The following is a 17,494-nucleotide window of genomic DNA, read 5'->3' on the forward strand; positions in this document are numbered from 1 at the left end:
GCAAGCAATTAAATAAGTGTTTCATTATACATTGTACGACTTGTACAGAATTTATAACACACTCTAAAGCCTATAAGCAGTTTATTTTCCCACTATAGTTTTAATAAACAAATTATAAAAGATTATAGCGGTGATGAGCAGTCATTGGACTTCTGTAGGTCTGCTGGGAAGAACCTTTGCCCTGAAGATAGAGTACCATTTTGCAGCAACTCAGAATCAAATTAGGCTCAAGTGTTTGGTTAAGAAACGCACTGACAGCGGTTAAAGAATATCAGAACACTGTGGGAACAGCCGATATTGAGTTTTAGCAATAATGCAAATTACACTACCATGTTAAGTACATTCAAAAAATCTATTTGCATTGTGGCTCTTATTAAGAGTTCGTCTGAAAAGCCATACTCCAGTTTCCACCTATGCCAATTATGAGTGTGTTGCATAAAATAAGTTAGTCTTCTAAGCATGTTAAGCTCTTTATTTGTGAAGTACAGTCAGTTAGTTCAGAAAGAAGTAACAGCAGGCATCCTGCTGAGCACCAAGAGCATCCTGACCTTCTGGATGAGAAGTGCAATGCTGCATTATATAATATATTGCACAGAGAATTGGCTAGAAATAAAATAAGCAAAAATTATGTCTAAGGTTTGATCATGCACGTTTCTGAATTCTTGAGCTTACTGTACATAAATGATTATAATTACAATAATAACCTGTAATCTGTAACATATTCCAGAAACACTGGGTTTGAGGTGGAAATACACCATAGAAGGGATGCCAGAGCCCATACCTATTCATACCAAGAGCCAATTTATGCAGCCAATTCAATTCAAATGGTATGTTTTTGGGAAATCAGTGAACTCTGAGGAACTATGGCACATATTCTAAAATGAAATATACACAATATACTAAAACAACCATAAATCTATTGGAAATCAGTATATCTGATGAGATTATCTATATAATATATTGCTATCTTCCTATTACTACACTTAATTTATAATCAGTTATTATAAGTATCCTGATATTTTGGCCTCAAAAAGATTTTCCATATATTCCATATATCCATATTGCATCTGTACTTGATGTTAAACCTAATAATTGAGCTTCAGTGTTCTTTTTCAAAACTTTTCAGCAAAGTAAAATGTGTTATTCTCCTGGGTCATGTCCACAGCACTGCCCCTGTTATAACTGAACCATCTGCAAAAAAAAAGGGGGAAGCAGTGGGGTATTTCTGCTCTGAATTTCTTAATAAAGGCATGATGAAACAAGCTCTGTAGCTACTTTAATATGATAGATCAGCACACACTCTATAGACTGATAATCACATAGCAGTGTGCATGTGTCTAAAAAACCCTAGGAAAAAATGTCCTTCATCTTATCGACTTTACCATTTCATTTATCAGCACTAAAATAATATATTATATGCATATTTCATGAAATCCAGCCTGTTTTGAATACCATTCATAATGTCCTGCATAAGTATTTTTTTAATATTTAGTGTCCTTCTGGCCTTCTCGGTCGTGTCACCTTGTTATAATGTCAGCCCCAAGTAACGGAGAAGGACACCAAGCATAAACACGCAATATATCAACTCACTTTACTGGCTGTCAATATCGAGTTGATTAAGAGTGCCTTGGTCCACATGACATTTAGAGTCCATCTAACTTGTGTGTGGGTGTATATGTTCGCATGAGCACGGGGACTATGAACTCCAAATGCCGTTAACATGGGTATCAAAGAATCTATCTTGATTTGCAGAAGTGACAGGTTTATTTAGAACACACCTCTGGTGTAAGTGCTCCACTGTGCTGTCAGCGGTGTAGCAGATCTTCAGACAGTCTATCTTCTTCAGAATGACTTAAGATGCCAGTCAAAAGCATATGTGACCTTCAGACTAGGAGACCATGATGATGAAAAATGTTTTTCAGCACCTGCAGAACCAAAAAGTGATTCTCTAGTCACTAGGAAAACTATGGTTTTTCATGGCATCAGGGTTTTAAGACTGCTTAGTTAAAATGTTCTGTACAGATACTACAGATAAAGCAATGCAAATGGACCCTGATGTTATCATACATTAAGTTCCAAGATGTTCCTCTACATGGAACTAGTTACTACAGGCTATTAGGTTTAAAGGTAAGCCTTGTAAGCCATCCTAATCGGGTTGAAAAGGTCTTATCTAAACAAAAATCCCACATTAAGGGGTACAAAAAGATTAATGTACCCTATACAGATTAAGGTTATACATAATGCAGATTATACAGAATAAGGTTTATAGAGGTCTAGGGGTAGTGTCCACAAGTAAGCATGTGGTGATTGGGTTTTCCTACATAACCCCGTTTGACTTAGTCAAGAATTTACCATCCGGAAGATAAATGCAAGGGTGTGAGGCACCCTTATGAAAGACAATAATAGACAAACTAGCCCATTTCAATGTAAACATGGGGACGAAGACCTGATAGCGCTGCTGCACAACAATTTTATCCCTCAGTTACGAAGCCTATTATGCCAGAAAGGATGGATTTCCTGTGAACAGAACTGGCAAATACAAAGCATTTATTTACTTAAAAAATGTAAACAGACTCTACATCAAAATAAAATTAAAATCAACTCAAATCTAAGACAATACAGTTCCCCAGTGCTGTGCCAACAGACAAAATACATTTCTGTGGATGATCATTTTTATGAAATATAAATAGGAAGCATCAATTTAAAAATCTTGTGTTTCTGCAGTGCCACAAATATCAGATCAGCCACTTAGGAAACATCTTGAATTAATCTAGATCCAGCTTAGTGCCTATTTTTTGGCATGGTTGCTTTTTGTACAGCAAAGCCAACATTCATCACCAGATTGCTTTGTATCATTAATGAACTTGCTGGCCTTGTCTGAAAGAAAACTAAGTCTTTAGATGTGTCTCTGACTCTTATGCATAAAGCTGGAGGTTCTCTTCTATATTCTCATCCTGATTTACACATTCTGACAAGTTTCCTTATCAGAAGCTTAATCAGAGTCAAGTGTTGGCACTGATAATCCAGTCGAATTAGAAAGTAAACAAGATCTTAAAACTTGCCAATTTCACTCAAATGATTGAAGACCTCAAAATATTTCCAAATGTTTGAAATTGACTAAAAGCATCCAAAAGTTTTGCAGTATGTACTGCGGTTGTATGGCTGATACAGGAAACAGCCAACGCTCAATGAGAAGAACAAACACTTCACATAAGACAGGTTTGTGCTTGGTGCAAACACATGAGCCTTTATCATTTTAAAATGGAATCTAAAAAGTACGAAATCTAGACTGACACAAAAGAGATCATGCATTTATTTTTATATTTAGTCATTTGGCATATGCTCTCATTCGGAGAAGCTTTCAAACTAGTGAAGGTTTTGAAACCCAAGTTTGTTAACCATATATCTTTGATGATTTTGCTTGTAACTGATAGGAGTAGCTGCAAGGTAGATCAGTTCTGTTTCATGAAGATTGTAGGTGGTTAGTCTACATATAAGAAGAAATGTCACTGTCAGTCTTTTATCTTCTGAGAAACCGAGAAGGTGATTAGAGGAAAACGAAAGGTTTTCTTTGCTAACAATTGCATTATTTTACATTTCTGACCTCACAACATATAGGTGTTAAAATTCGTTCTTTACATACTTTTGAAAACACTTTACTCCTGATGCATTAGAGATTAAGTTTCTTGTGTGTGCATAAATAAATATAATAAATATATATAAATAGCATGTATTTATTTAATAAAATTTATTCACAGTACCACATCGAAAATATAGCACATGATTAAACTGTACAATTTTAAGGAAAAAAATGAAAGGTATTTTTAAATTGATGACTGTAACATATCTCAAAAAAGTAAAAACAGGTACATGTTTACCACTGTTTAGCATTCCCTCTTCTTTTAACAACAGTCCATATACATCTGGGAACTGAAGAGACCAGTTGCGCTATTTTTGGGAGAAGAATGCTGTCCCATTCATGTCTGATAGAGGATTTTACCTGCTCAACAGTCTTGGGTCTTTTTTGTCATGTTTTTCCTTTAATGATGTGACAGATGTTTTCAGTTAGATAAAGGGCTGGAATGCAGGCAGGCCAGTTCAGCACATGGGCTGAAGCCATGTTTTTGTAATAGATGCAATAGGCTGTTTAGCATTATCTTGCTGAAATATGATGTCTTATGTCCTTTTATGACAGTCCTTTCAGCATTGATGTGCTTTTCCAGATATGAAAGCTGCCAATTCCATAAGCACTAAGGCACCCCCATACTGTCAGAGATTTGGGATTTCGCTCTGAGTGCTGATAAAAAAGCCGGATGGTCACTCGTCTCTTTTGTCCAGAAGATGCAGCATTCAAGATTTTTTTAATTATTATTTGTCTAAAAAACAGAAGTTTTCTTCTTTGTTCTGTCCATTTTAAATAAGATTTGTCCAAGAGAAGTTGGCAGCATTTCAGGTTCATGTTCACATATGGTTTATTCTTTGCATAATAGAGCTTTTACCTGCATTTGTGGAACACATGGCAAACTATGTTCACAGACAATGATTTCTATAAGTGCTTCTGAATTTCTTTAAATCTTTTTAAGATATGATGTGCAGTAGATGATAAAACGTCTTCACTTTTTTATGTTGAGGAACATTATTCTGATATTTTATAGATAGTATTTTTTCATAGATTAAACCTCTGACCAACTTTCTTTCTGAGAGACTCTGACTCTCTAAGACTCTTTATTAACACCCAGTCATCTTACTGACCTGTTGCCAGTAACCTTATTAGTTTCTTTTTAGTAACACTTACTATTAAAACCCTTTTTCTTTTTTTGGTTGTGAGGGTAATTCCTTAAAATGGTACATTTCCTCAGTTCAAACATTCGATTTGCTTTCTTTTTTCTGTTGTGAATGATATATGGATTTATGAGATTTGCAAATCATTGTATTCTGTTTTTATTTACATTTTACACAGCTTCCCACCTTTTCTGGAATTGGATTTAAACATATTGTGTATAATAAACTATTATAGTATTATAATTAGTTTCAATATTTCACATCCCTATTAGACTCTCAGCTGCTTTCTGCTAATTGATTCTTAAAGCTTCAGGAATCAACGCTGCCTGCAGGCTGGTTTAGTTCAGCTCGTAGCTTTCGTATAAGAGCAATGGCCTGACAAAACCAAGCAACATGGGCATATATCTTCTGTTCTATTTAGTAAACTCAGAGTTCATCCTGGGAGTGCAGTGTTATTGCATTTATTCCTAATTGAGATTTTTTTTTTCATTCTGTGCTATACATTCTTATACCAGAAGGAACAGACAAAACGCAAAAGTCAGCATGTATACCATCAATTCTAATAGTTATAAGGGCTTGTAGTTGTCTTCCCAAGCTCAGAGGAAGGGTGTTATTCTCCTGAGTCGTGCACAGAGCGCTGGCCCCGCTATAATAAAGTCATCCACAAACAGTGGAGCAAAAAGCAGTGCATTATTTCTGCACTGAATAACTTATAAAGATATAATAAAGGTATGATGAAACAAGCGCTGGAAATTGGTTCGCATCGCAGACATTGTGTGTGTGTGTGTGTGTGTGTGTGTGTGTGTGTGTGTGTGTGTGTGTGTGTGTGTGTGTGTGTGTGTGTGTCTGTGTCTGTGTGTGTGTGTGTGTGTGTGTGTGTGTGTGTGTGTGTAAGTGAGAGGGAGACAGAGAGAAAGAGAATCTGCGTGTTAACACTAAAATTTGAAAGGGCCTCAGAGACCAGGTACAAAACACATAAATGGTCAATTATAGTGACTTCAAAGAAGTGTACGATAAAAAATTAATAGCAGTCTGTTGCGTAGTCTACAGCCGTAGGTTACATAAGCGCCTGAATCAAGCTGGCAGATGAAGACACTCTATAGGGCTCAAGCTTATGGGCCAAATGAAAAAAGGGGAGAAAAAAGAGAGCTAAGAAAAAAACGGCAATGTGGACTGCAGAGCATCCTTATTCTATTTTAAGTAATGTTACACATTTAGAAGTGCGAGATACTCTTCACCTTGGGTCGAGAGAGATTTCAAGTCTGCCGGAACACATAGGGCATGCTGGGTGATCTTTGCCATATACAGCAGAGTATGTGAACCAGGGATAAATTTAAACCTCTTAATCCATTGTTTGGTCTCTCCCTTCTTTCTTTCAATGTCAATACTACCCTTTAGTACAAATCGTGCAGCCAGAAATTGGAGACCCCATGAACCCTGGATGTGAGGAGGGAATGACAGGACACCATGATCTACTTTTAGTTTCATGGAAAGTTATTTGGAAATATCTTGCAAAAAATAAAAATAAATCATGAAAAAACCCTCAAATTAGTATTTAATGGGGTTGTTAATCATTATAGAAGTTGGTTAATATTCCTCATAATTCTTCCATGGTGCTATGAACATGATATGGCTGTATTAAGTAACACAAATCTTTTGATATATCAATTATATCCATTCATCTGTATAACATTCATCACTGGTGCTGAACAATTTACACATCAAGCTTCTTGAATCTATAAAAAAAAAAATCTCAAAGCAAACGTAAATCTGTAATGTCTAAGAAACAAAAGCGAAGGGAGGATAACTTACTTTACTCAGTCACTTTACACACCTGCTGGGGTTTTAAGTCATTGTCATAATCTCAGTTGGGCACTGCTGCCTCTGCTCTTCTTTTGTTCTCGAGCTAATAGCCTCACCAATCAGAGCTGACATCAAAACCAAGTCGAAAGCACATCCCACTGGAAAAGACTCTTGCGCTGCCACTCGTGTCCAAGTAGAATCAGGTGGGGAATGCGATACAACCACAGACAGCGAGAACACAGATGCATTGTCTGTCTGACAATGTTGAGACAAAGTATATTGGGAAAAGTGCTATGGTAATTGCATCGGACTGATTTTTACTGGAGCGTCTTTCCTTTTAATTCGAGCCTACTCTGTCAATACCAGGCCAGGTAGAAACCGACCGTAGATACAGACTTCACTCTGCACCTTTTTCTTTTATTCACGAGGCATGTTTGCGCTAAGTAGGGAAATATTCAAGACAGAATTATACATACAGCGGTGCTAGTGTTGCTAATACAGAACCACCATCTTTTTTTTTCTATCAGTTCACAAAAAAAGATGATTTTTATACCGAAAATTGCATTCAGAAAGTTTCCACAGCAATAAGCGATTACAATTAACTTTCTGGATCTAAAATTCTAGCTATAAAATCTTGGTATGATGCAAAAGTTGCAGATTATTGTAACAAAGCATGCATAAAAACTAGCAAACATTCAGACACTGTTTTGCTTAGCCAGCTGTACATACATTGTATGGACTAGTTTTTGGGACACCATACTTTTCCAGCCATTGTATCCAATTGTATTGTATCCAAATATTCAATATATCAACACTAAACATCTATTTATGTCTACTATACACCCCACTATGTAGCAAAATGAATTCGCTATTGCTGTGATATGAGTAGCAATTTGTAACATACACCATATGGAAAACGATTGTGGACATCTGCTATGTGCTTTCTGAACATCCTATTCCATATTCAATCCCCATTTTGCTGTTATAATAACCTCCACTCTTTTTAAAAGATGTTCCACTAGATTTTGGTGTGTGTGTGTGTGTGTGTGTGTGTGTGTGTGTGTGTGTGTGTGTGTGTGTGTGTGCGCGCACGTGTGGGGATTTGTGCTCATTTAGCCACAAGGGTGTTAGTAAAGTCAGGTACTGATGTAGGGTGCAGTCAGCGTTCCAGTTCATCCAAATGTCAGAGCTCTATAGCATGCCACTCAAGATCTATCATTCCATCTATATCTTCACAAAGCTGACTTTTTGCACATGAGCATACATTTACATTTACATTTGGGGAATTTAGCAGATGCCCTTGTCCAGAGCGACATACAAAGGTATCAATGATAGAGACTCAAAGCATAGCCATTGCTGAAGTAGGTTTGGACTCTTAGTTCAAGAGAGGAGAAAATTTTATGATTTTACGATCAGTCCACATTTGGCTGGAAAAGTCAGGCGTCGCAATATTTTTGTCCATGTAGTGAAGCTATGAGAAGTTTTTCACTCAACTTTAACATTCCTTAGCATTTATGTTTTTCTTGCTTGACCAAAACCCAACTTGTTAGCAAGCGTTTTTGATTTCCTTTTACAGCTCACTGAGTACCTTCCCTGCTTTTTTTGAACAACAGTGATCTGAATATGTCAAGGTGGCAAATACAAGGAAATCCTGTCATGTGTTGTAGTTGTGATAGAAGGTAGACATGTTCAGGTTGCTGTCAGTGGCGTTATCCATTTGTCATATCCTTGTCTGTGAACAAATTCCAGAGTATTCTTTTTTGCTGACTGGAGTGGCGTCTGTCATCTGTCAAAAGTGCTATCATTGACAGATCAAACTGTAGTGCATTTAGAGACATTCTTAAGTCGAGCTAAGTCTGCACATTTTAACAATTAGCATATATCTTACATTGTTTCTTCTTAGAGTAAGCATCATGGAATAATATTTTTCGCATCATCCTAATGCACAATATTAAACATTTTACATTGTAAATTTTAAATTTTTTAAACTATTCATGAACCCTATCTGTATGTATCTAGGTTTGCTAATGTTTAATGGGCAGACCTATTTCACTTAATTAGGAGCTTTTGATTATGATTACAATCATAGCCTCTCTGACAATGAACATTTCTTCGATGTTATAATGTGCCTTTTAATGTTAGAATGCAGCTATATGCTAAACGGCTACTGCTGGAGCAGAAGCATGTTAAACATAGCTAGGATATTTACACATGGAAACCATGATATATACTATAAACAAATGTTATTTATAAAATTCTGTTTGCTTCACTTATTGAAAGACTGCTATCCCTGTCCACATTCAGGAAACCTAAAGCATTCACTTCTGCATTATCACAACCCACTGGAGTTTTCAGTACTCAAGGACAAGAGAATAATCATGTTGTGTAATCTGGGTAATATGGTATATTAAAGCTTTATCAGTGCAGTTCCCAGGAGGAAAAAGAAAAGTGTTGAAAAAATTGTTCTAAATGTTGCCTCAGCATGTAGATGCACTCGTCCTTTATAAATCCCCAATTATAAGAGTGACAGACTGAGAATCACCCTACGTTCTAATTACAGAGACACAGAGGAGGAGGGAGGGAGACGGTGTCGTAAGCCCCAAGACATTTAATTTTAATTAAACTTTGTCACTAATCAGAGATGGGAGCCTCGCGACGGACATCCCAGCCTGTGGAGATCACATCAGCTTGGATCCTTAGTCTCAGCTGGCATTAATTTAACTAGAACTTTCTCCTCTGTGTCGCACCCATGATCACTGTGTTATATGCTACACTCACTGGCCATTTTATTAGAAAGATCCATATCTCCCTATATTTATGCAATGATATGATGGCCAGTCATGTGACTGCAGTGCAGTGCATAAAATGCAGGTTAGTTCCACATCAGATGTTAACATCGGAATATGAATAAACTCTGGTTGCAATAACTCAGAGCATGACAAGGTATGTTTGTTGGTAAGCTAGTTTGAATCTTTTTCAGAAAGTGCTGACTCTTGGAATCTTCACACAAAACAGTCTTTACAGAGACTGTAAACAAAATGGTGCAAAAAACAACAAAAATACATCCAGCAAGCAGCAGTTCTGTCATGCTAAAAGAAGTCAGAGTGGTTTGAGCAGACAAAAGGCTACAGTAGGGAGAAAGAATGAGAATCTTAAAAAAGTGGAAGACTGGACAGACATATGTGTTACACAGACTAATACAACAACCTCAAGATTTTCCGCAAGAGTCGAGTGAAGAATTTGTTAAGAATCTTTATAACTACTAAATGAACAGCAATACACACAGGTGAACAGAGCCTGGGACTGTGTTGTAGGCCAATCATTTCCATATTTTCTGGACATGCTCAAGAATATAACTTGACTGACAAGAAGTAAAAGTGAACTGAAAATTGGAAAAATATTAGGGGTGGGGTTTTCATTTATTACATTGTACCTAGAAAAATACCTAAAACAGTCATACATAGAGATAAACACTTATTAAAAATTCTTTCAGCAAGCAGCTGGAAAACCATAACATATAAATGGTTCTAGGTTGATTCTCCAATGAGAGACCAATAGTTGGGAATTGTAAAAGAAATATATTATATAGAGAGACTTACATTTACTGTTAGAATAAATTTTGGAAAAATGTATTCAGCTTTGAGATAAATTGATTGTGTACAATAAGATTGAGGATAAGTGTGATACTGTATTTCAAGGTAATTCAAATAACCACTCTTTCCAACCAAGGTGAGCAAAAAAGCATCTCAGAATGCATGAGATATCAGCAGCTACAACAGCAGAAAAACACCTCAGATTTCCTTCTTGTCAGCCAAGAAAAGGAACTGTTGAACTGTTAAACAGCTGAACAGTGACACTGATGATCTGATAATCTGGTGAGCCTCTGAACATTCGATGTCTATGATGTTTATATTTCTCTGCTCTTTCTCAATATTTTGCATGCCAGCGGGAAAAGTGAATACATTATTTTTAAATACTTGTTGTGATTTTTAATAGCCAATTGGAGTGTCCTGGAAATTTTCATGACTTTGAACTTTGCATTTCATCTTCTTTTCCCTTTTTCTGTTTGAGTTATTCTATAATCAAAGCCAAATTAGTCATAGTTCCAGTGAATCTAAAACATTTTTTGATTGTACTTTTGGGGAAAAGTTTAGGCTGTATTAAGTATGCAGTAAGTTTTTGCCATATAATGTAGTGCCTGTTTGAACTCACTTATTTGCTTTTATTTTACTTTTCTTTCTTATAGTGACATTCAAGAACTGTTCTCTAATCTTGCATGCAAATCTCTCTCTCTCTCTTTCACCTACTCGGCGTGAGCAAATTCATGCTTTTCCTGTGAACAAGCCTTCCATTGTCAGTGAAGGTGAGCTGATTTTACTTACTAATTAACCCTGATGACTGCATTAATCAGGCTTAAACCACAACACAACTGCTGATGTAGTCTCTCTACTCTATTCTCACTCACTTATTTCATTTTCTCCCCTTCACCACTGACCTCACTCTCTTACCCTCTCGTGGACACACTCCTCCATCGGTTCTTACCCCATCTCTTAAGCGATGACTGGTGGGAAGTGCTAGCTGTCACTGTGCGGCACTCTATCTGAGCACTTTATTGCTCACTCCAGGTCACACTGACGTCTCTCTGCATAAATGATGGCTATGTAAATCACCCACAATGCCCTGCTGCTGAAGAGGCACAGATTTAAGGTACTGGCAGAATTGCTAAATGGACAGGAAACCGATAGACGAGGAGCTGAGTGAAGGGATTGAGAAAGAGAGAAAGAGGATGGGAGGGAATGAGAGAGAGAGAGAGAGAGAGAGAGAGAGAGAGAGAGAGAGAGAGAGAGAGAGAGAGAGAGAGAGAGAGAGAGAGAGAGAGAGAGCATTTATCACAGAGCCTGCAAGTAGCAGCCAATTCATCCAAGACAGACCAGAAAGTTCTTCGGCCAATTTCTAGCACAGCATTTTAAATTAAGTCGTTGCTGGCCTGTATGGATTTTTGCTTACAGTGATGTAGCTGAGTCTTATCTGTGTTTACTGAGTATTTTACTTACAGAAAATAGTTTGTTTACTTTTTGAACTCTGATTGAAAGGTTTTAGCAAGTTGGTTCAATTCCATTCCATACACAAATGTTTAAAACGTGCACAGTATTTTGATCTTTAGTCTTTAGATTATTTTACCTTTAAATTATTTTATACATTAAACATGCAATAACACCCCTAGCGTTTGTTTTAAAATGACCCTTGGTTATACACAAATGTCCAAAACGATATTTGGTTTCATTTGATGTTTGTTGATGACCAGACCTGTACTAATGTCTGCATGTTGCATATGTTATATTCTGCAGGTTTACATTCTATCTAGGACAGCCTGTGAGTCGAAAACCAAGACTGATTGATTCAACAAGTCAAATCAGGTGTGTAATGGAATCCTGCAGCCACACCAAGTCTTTGCAGATAAAATTAGACACCCCTTCTATGTAGTGAAGCCGTCTTAAGCTGGTTTCGCACTGTGTGCTTTCAGCTGTCTTTTAATATGTCTAATATAACTTACGATTACTGGTTGTCACAGTGTACAAGATCTAAAAATATACTAAATAAAAAAACACATCAAATTTGATCAATGGACTGTTCAATAACGTGTCCACCGTGTCAGATCACAGGACGAAGATAAAACTGTCCTGTTATTAAAGAAAATTACTATGTTCTGTATTCATCAATCAGCATGATACAGATTCTTGTAAAAAAAAAAAATAGAGCCGTATCAATATAAAACATAAAGTGGACTCGAGATAATCAGCATGTCTTGCCTATATTTTGCTGCTGCCACGACATGTTTGCATTTGTGTTTGTGTTTCATATCACCCTGTGTTCTCCTAATACTGGTGAATTTTATATAAGCTTTGTTGCTGCACTCATACACAAACTGGTACATAGACACAATTTTGCATTATGCTGCATTTTAATGCTATCGATTTTGAGCCAAAAAAAGAATGTACGTCTTAAATTGTGAGATTTTAAGCAGAATTGGAGCAGAATTTGTACACTGCACAGCTGTCATTACAATCATAGTGTTTAATTATTTTGTTTAAATATACATTTCTTTTCATATTATTCAACTCTATTGTATATTTATGTACTATTCAAGTATTGCTGAGTGTCTATTACTTTACTTATACAACCGGTCAAAAGGTAAAAACTAATTTTTATTACATTTCCTTCTTGCAAGAACCTGTCCCATCATGCACCACAGAGAGGCGACAGAGTTAACAGGAATATGGAAACAGCAGTGTTTGTCCGAGGTGCTACATTTGTTTCCATGTCAAAATTAAATCTATTAATTATACATTATTTTTCAATATCAATGTTTTACATCAAGTAAAATAATGGTATATATGAACCCACAGTATAATAGTTTTCTGCTTTACATGTAGACATGTCCACGCTAAGTTTGCAAATCTATAAGATGCATCTTTTTCATTACATCATTTAGATCTTATTGTGTGATCTGATATGGTACAGTACTTGACTTGAACTGCAGTCTGACACACGGTCCTACATCATACACCAGTTCCTTTACTTGTTCTAAGAGGGACATCTGCTGGTGTAGACTTAAATCACATGGAAAATATTTCCACAAGAAGACATCACAGCATCCATGGCTGCTTTTGGTCTCTGAGATTCATAAGTCCATATCTGGAGGGAATTTAAGCAGCTGGTATCACAGTTGCTGATTTAGCTTGTTCTTATAATCAGGTGGGTCATTAAATTTGCAGGTGCAGTTTCTCATTCAGGTGCATTTTATTTAATACTATTTTTGGTGCATCGGTACTCGTCTAGACTTGGGCTTACATCCATATCCCTTATGTATCCCTCTCCGCTTTAAGAAGTTTATTTGAATGACAATACACAGACATATACATAACTGCTGAGCTGCAGGAGCCATCATTAAAATTGAGGAGATTCGAGATTTATTTGTCCATTCTGACCCATTTGCTTCTTCCTCATACTTATTCCTTGATTACCAATAACTAATGCTGTTTCCTGCACTGCATACTTTATTATCCATGAAGCCTTTTCTGATATAACCTGTGACTACTAAATATGATTAACAGCATCAGGCTTTGGGAGTCTTACAGTACACGTGCTTACAAAAAGCTTGTTGTTGCACAGCTGAGTGGGAGTTTGGCCCTCCAGTTCTACATATCTCCTGAGGCTTCGTCCTCTGCCAAGAGAACAATATGGGCATTATAACTGAGACACCCACAAGAATGAGCCTAGTATGTGGTGATATTTGTGTGATATTAGATGCCTTTGTAGAGGGGGCTCAAGGCTTGAAGCAAAGTGCTGCCACATGTTGCTCGTGGCCAGGTAAGGGCCAAGTTTGTCGAGTGCAACAAGGTTGAGTTGTAGTTGTGTCATGACTGATTGTGACTGAGATTTTATTGTTTCTCTTCCATCCATCAGTTTTCAATGACATTTGATTGTAAAAAGTAGACCAAATTACTGGGCCTGTATAATAATAAGGAAACACGATTAATTATTTCTTAGCTTTTTCTTCGTTTTCACCAAACTACCTCTTGATGCTTTTTCAACAATTGATGAAGCTGGGTAGAGAGGATTTCCCTATAAATGCCCTCTGAATTTATTGTTACTTAAACTCCATTTGTCCATATTTCATCTGACAGACATGGTCTGGATTTAATTAATGTGTTTAAACTAGGGCTGTCAATCGATTTAAATATTTTATCGCAATTTATCCCATGATTGCCATGCGTTACTTGTGATTCATCACAATTTATTCGCACATTTTTATCTGTTTTAAATGTACCTTGAATGAATACTTTTCAAGTTTTTAAAACTCTAATCAACATGGGTATTTATGTTTTATGCAAATTTATGCATATTAGTGAAACCAATCTCAACATAACGCATAGAGATAAAATATCCTTGCGAATGTTTTAAATTAATTATGTTTTTTTTTTTTTTTTAAGTAAATCATCAGGACACCAAACGACACAAAATGTTTCCACACAGATTTTGGTGCTTGATTTGAGTAAAACAAATGTTTAGTGATTAAAAATGATTTTTCGGTGGAGTTTATTTATTTATTTATTTTATACCTGAGTAAAGAAAGGACGTTGTGAACAAATGTGTGTTGGTTTTAATTTCGCCTCTTATATTTATTAAAAAAATTTGTGCTTTTAAAATGAATTTGCGCTAACGCCGTAGTTTAAACTTCGATTATTGAGCAACAATCAATTCAACTATGCATGAAAAATAGGCATGTGCTTTCAAATTGCTCAACATCAGTAGGAATTACTGTTTGTGTCTTTAAAGACCATAATGAACTGTGTAGTTCTGAATTCATTATTAGATGAGTGACAGAACCTGGTGAGGTAGCTGACATTTGCTGGTGTGTCAATCATAGGAATATAAGAACAGTCAGGTAGATGTCTGAGGGGAAAGGTGCCAACCTGCATGACAGGACATGCCAAGCAAATATAAATGTCTTCAATGAGAGGAACAGTGGGTGCACATCACTCACTGACATGAACTTGTAGTAGGAGTTGTAGATGCTAAAGTGCTTCATGGCTGCATTAATAATTATACCAGAAATTCATCTCCGTATTGACAGCAGCAGTTTATATTAACATCTACTTAGACGAGTAGACAAACTATTACATATTTTACTGAAAATTATTATATTCACCATCAGACATACAGCATCTCACAAAATTAAGTGCACCCCTCACCTTTTAGAAACCATTTTAGTATAATCTTCTAATGGGGACAATACTATAGAAATGAAACTTGGATATATTTTAGAGTAGTCAATGTGCATATCGTATAGCAGTACAGATTTACTGTCCTCTGAAAAGAACTCAACATACAGCCATTATTGTCAAAACAGCTGGCAACAAAAGTGAGTACACCCTAAGCGATAACAGCTGTATGTCTCTTAACTGTGCAAAGTCACACGTCCTGTTCATCACGTTCATGTTTTTGTCTGCTTGACAGGACCATACAAAATTGTGTATCTTGTATTAGAGCAGTTAAAATGTGGTGCTTTGAGTAACAATTCTCTCATACTGCACTGGATGTTCAACATGGCACCTCATGGTAAAGAGTCTCTGAAGATTTCAGATTTAGAATTGTTGCTCTACACAAATATGCGGAGGCTATAAGAAGATCAGTAACACCCTGAAACTGAGTTACAGTACAGTGACCAGGGTCATACAGAGGTTTTCCAAGATGTGTTCCATTCGGAACAGGACTCTCAAGGGTCCATCAAAGAAGTTGAGTCCTCGTGCTGTGTGTCAGGTGCAGAAGCTGCTTCAAAAAACAAACGCATGAATGCTGCAGCATTGCCTTAGAGGTTGCAGAAGTGGAAGTTCTGCTTGTCAGTGCTCGGACAAGTCGGTTTTTATGGCCGTCATCCCAAAAGGAAGCCTCTTCTGAAGCTGGCTGAAAAGAAAACCTGCAAACAGTTTGCTGAAGACAACCTGTCTAAGAGCATGAATTACTGGAAACATGTCTTGTAGTCTGATGAGATTAGGATAAACTTGTTTGGCTCAGATGGTGTCCATCATGTGTAGTGACGCCCTTGTGAGGAGTACCAATAAATATTTTTTTCTTGCCTACAGTCAAGCATGGTGATAGTAGCATCATGGTCTGAGTGCTGCTGGTACTGGGGAGCTGTGGTTTATTGACGAAAAACATGTACTGTGACATTCTGAAGAACATGATGCCCTCCATTCAGAAACTGGGCCAAACGGCAGTTTTCCAACATAATAACCACTCACATGCCGCCAAGATGACAACTGCCTTGCTGAAGGTGAAGGTATTGGAGTGGCTAAGTATGTCTCCAGACCTGAAACATATTGAGCACCTGTGGTGTGCTCTTTCAGACAATAATGGCTGTATGTTGAGTTCTTTTCAGAGGACAGTAAATCTGTACTGCTATACAAGCTGCACATTAACTACTCTAAAATATATTCAAATTAGATTTCTATAGTATTGTCCCTTAAAAAGATTAAACTAAAATGGTTGGTGAAATGTGAGGGGGTTTGTGAGATACTGTAAATGTTCAACAAGAAAGCAAATCTTTAACACCATCAGCATCAAACAGCAATTGTAACATTGCATGAAACATATAGGTTACGTGAATAACCATCCACAAACACAACATTCTCCATCAACCACCAACAATAATATTCTTGAACACATACAACCTCCATCAACAACATAACCTTCATAATTCGATTCAATTCATTTTCTATTTGTATTGCGCTTTTAACAATGATCATTGTCTCAAAGCAGCTTTATACAGATAATGTGGTGATAAAAATGAATAAGATGTTCTTTATAAGTAAGTTTGTCCCTGATGAGTGAGCCGGTGGCGACTGTGGCAAGGAAAAACTCCCCAAAATGGTGTAAGGAAGAAACCATGAGAGGAACCAGACATTCTCTGTGTTTGGTCAGAAATTAGGACCAGGATTTTATCAAAAAATAAGGACCACTATACTATTTGGACACATACATTAGTATGAACACAACACATCCAGGAAAGGTGGTGCCTTGGCATCACACATACCCATTCTCTCTCTTTCCTATATATTTTATGCAGCTTTGTGCGCCATTGAAGTGCTGTTTACACAAAAAAGGATTAACATGAGAAGAAAGGAGCAATGAGGAGGAAAAGGGAGGAGCTGACAAGGGGTGAAAAGGGGTTGAAGGAGAATGAGAAAAATGTAAAAAGTTCAATCACGAGTGTGTGTGTGTGTGTGTGAGACCCACATGGTCTAAAGTACAAGCTGCTAGAAATCACTTTACCTTTCTATTAAACACTCAAATGCAGATACACCCTGCTAGCAAGTCACAATATTCATTTGTACTCAGTAATAAA

The sequence above is a fragment of the Silurus aristotelis genome (genome assembly GCF_946808225.1).
Source record: "Silurus aristotelis genome assembly, chromosome: 27".
NCBI classification, from domain to species: domain Eukaryota; kingdom Metazoa; phylum Chordata; class Actinopteri; order Siluriformes; family Siluridae; genus Silurus; species Silurus aristotelis.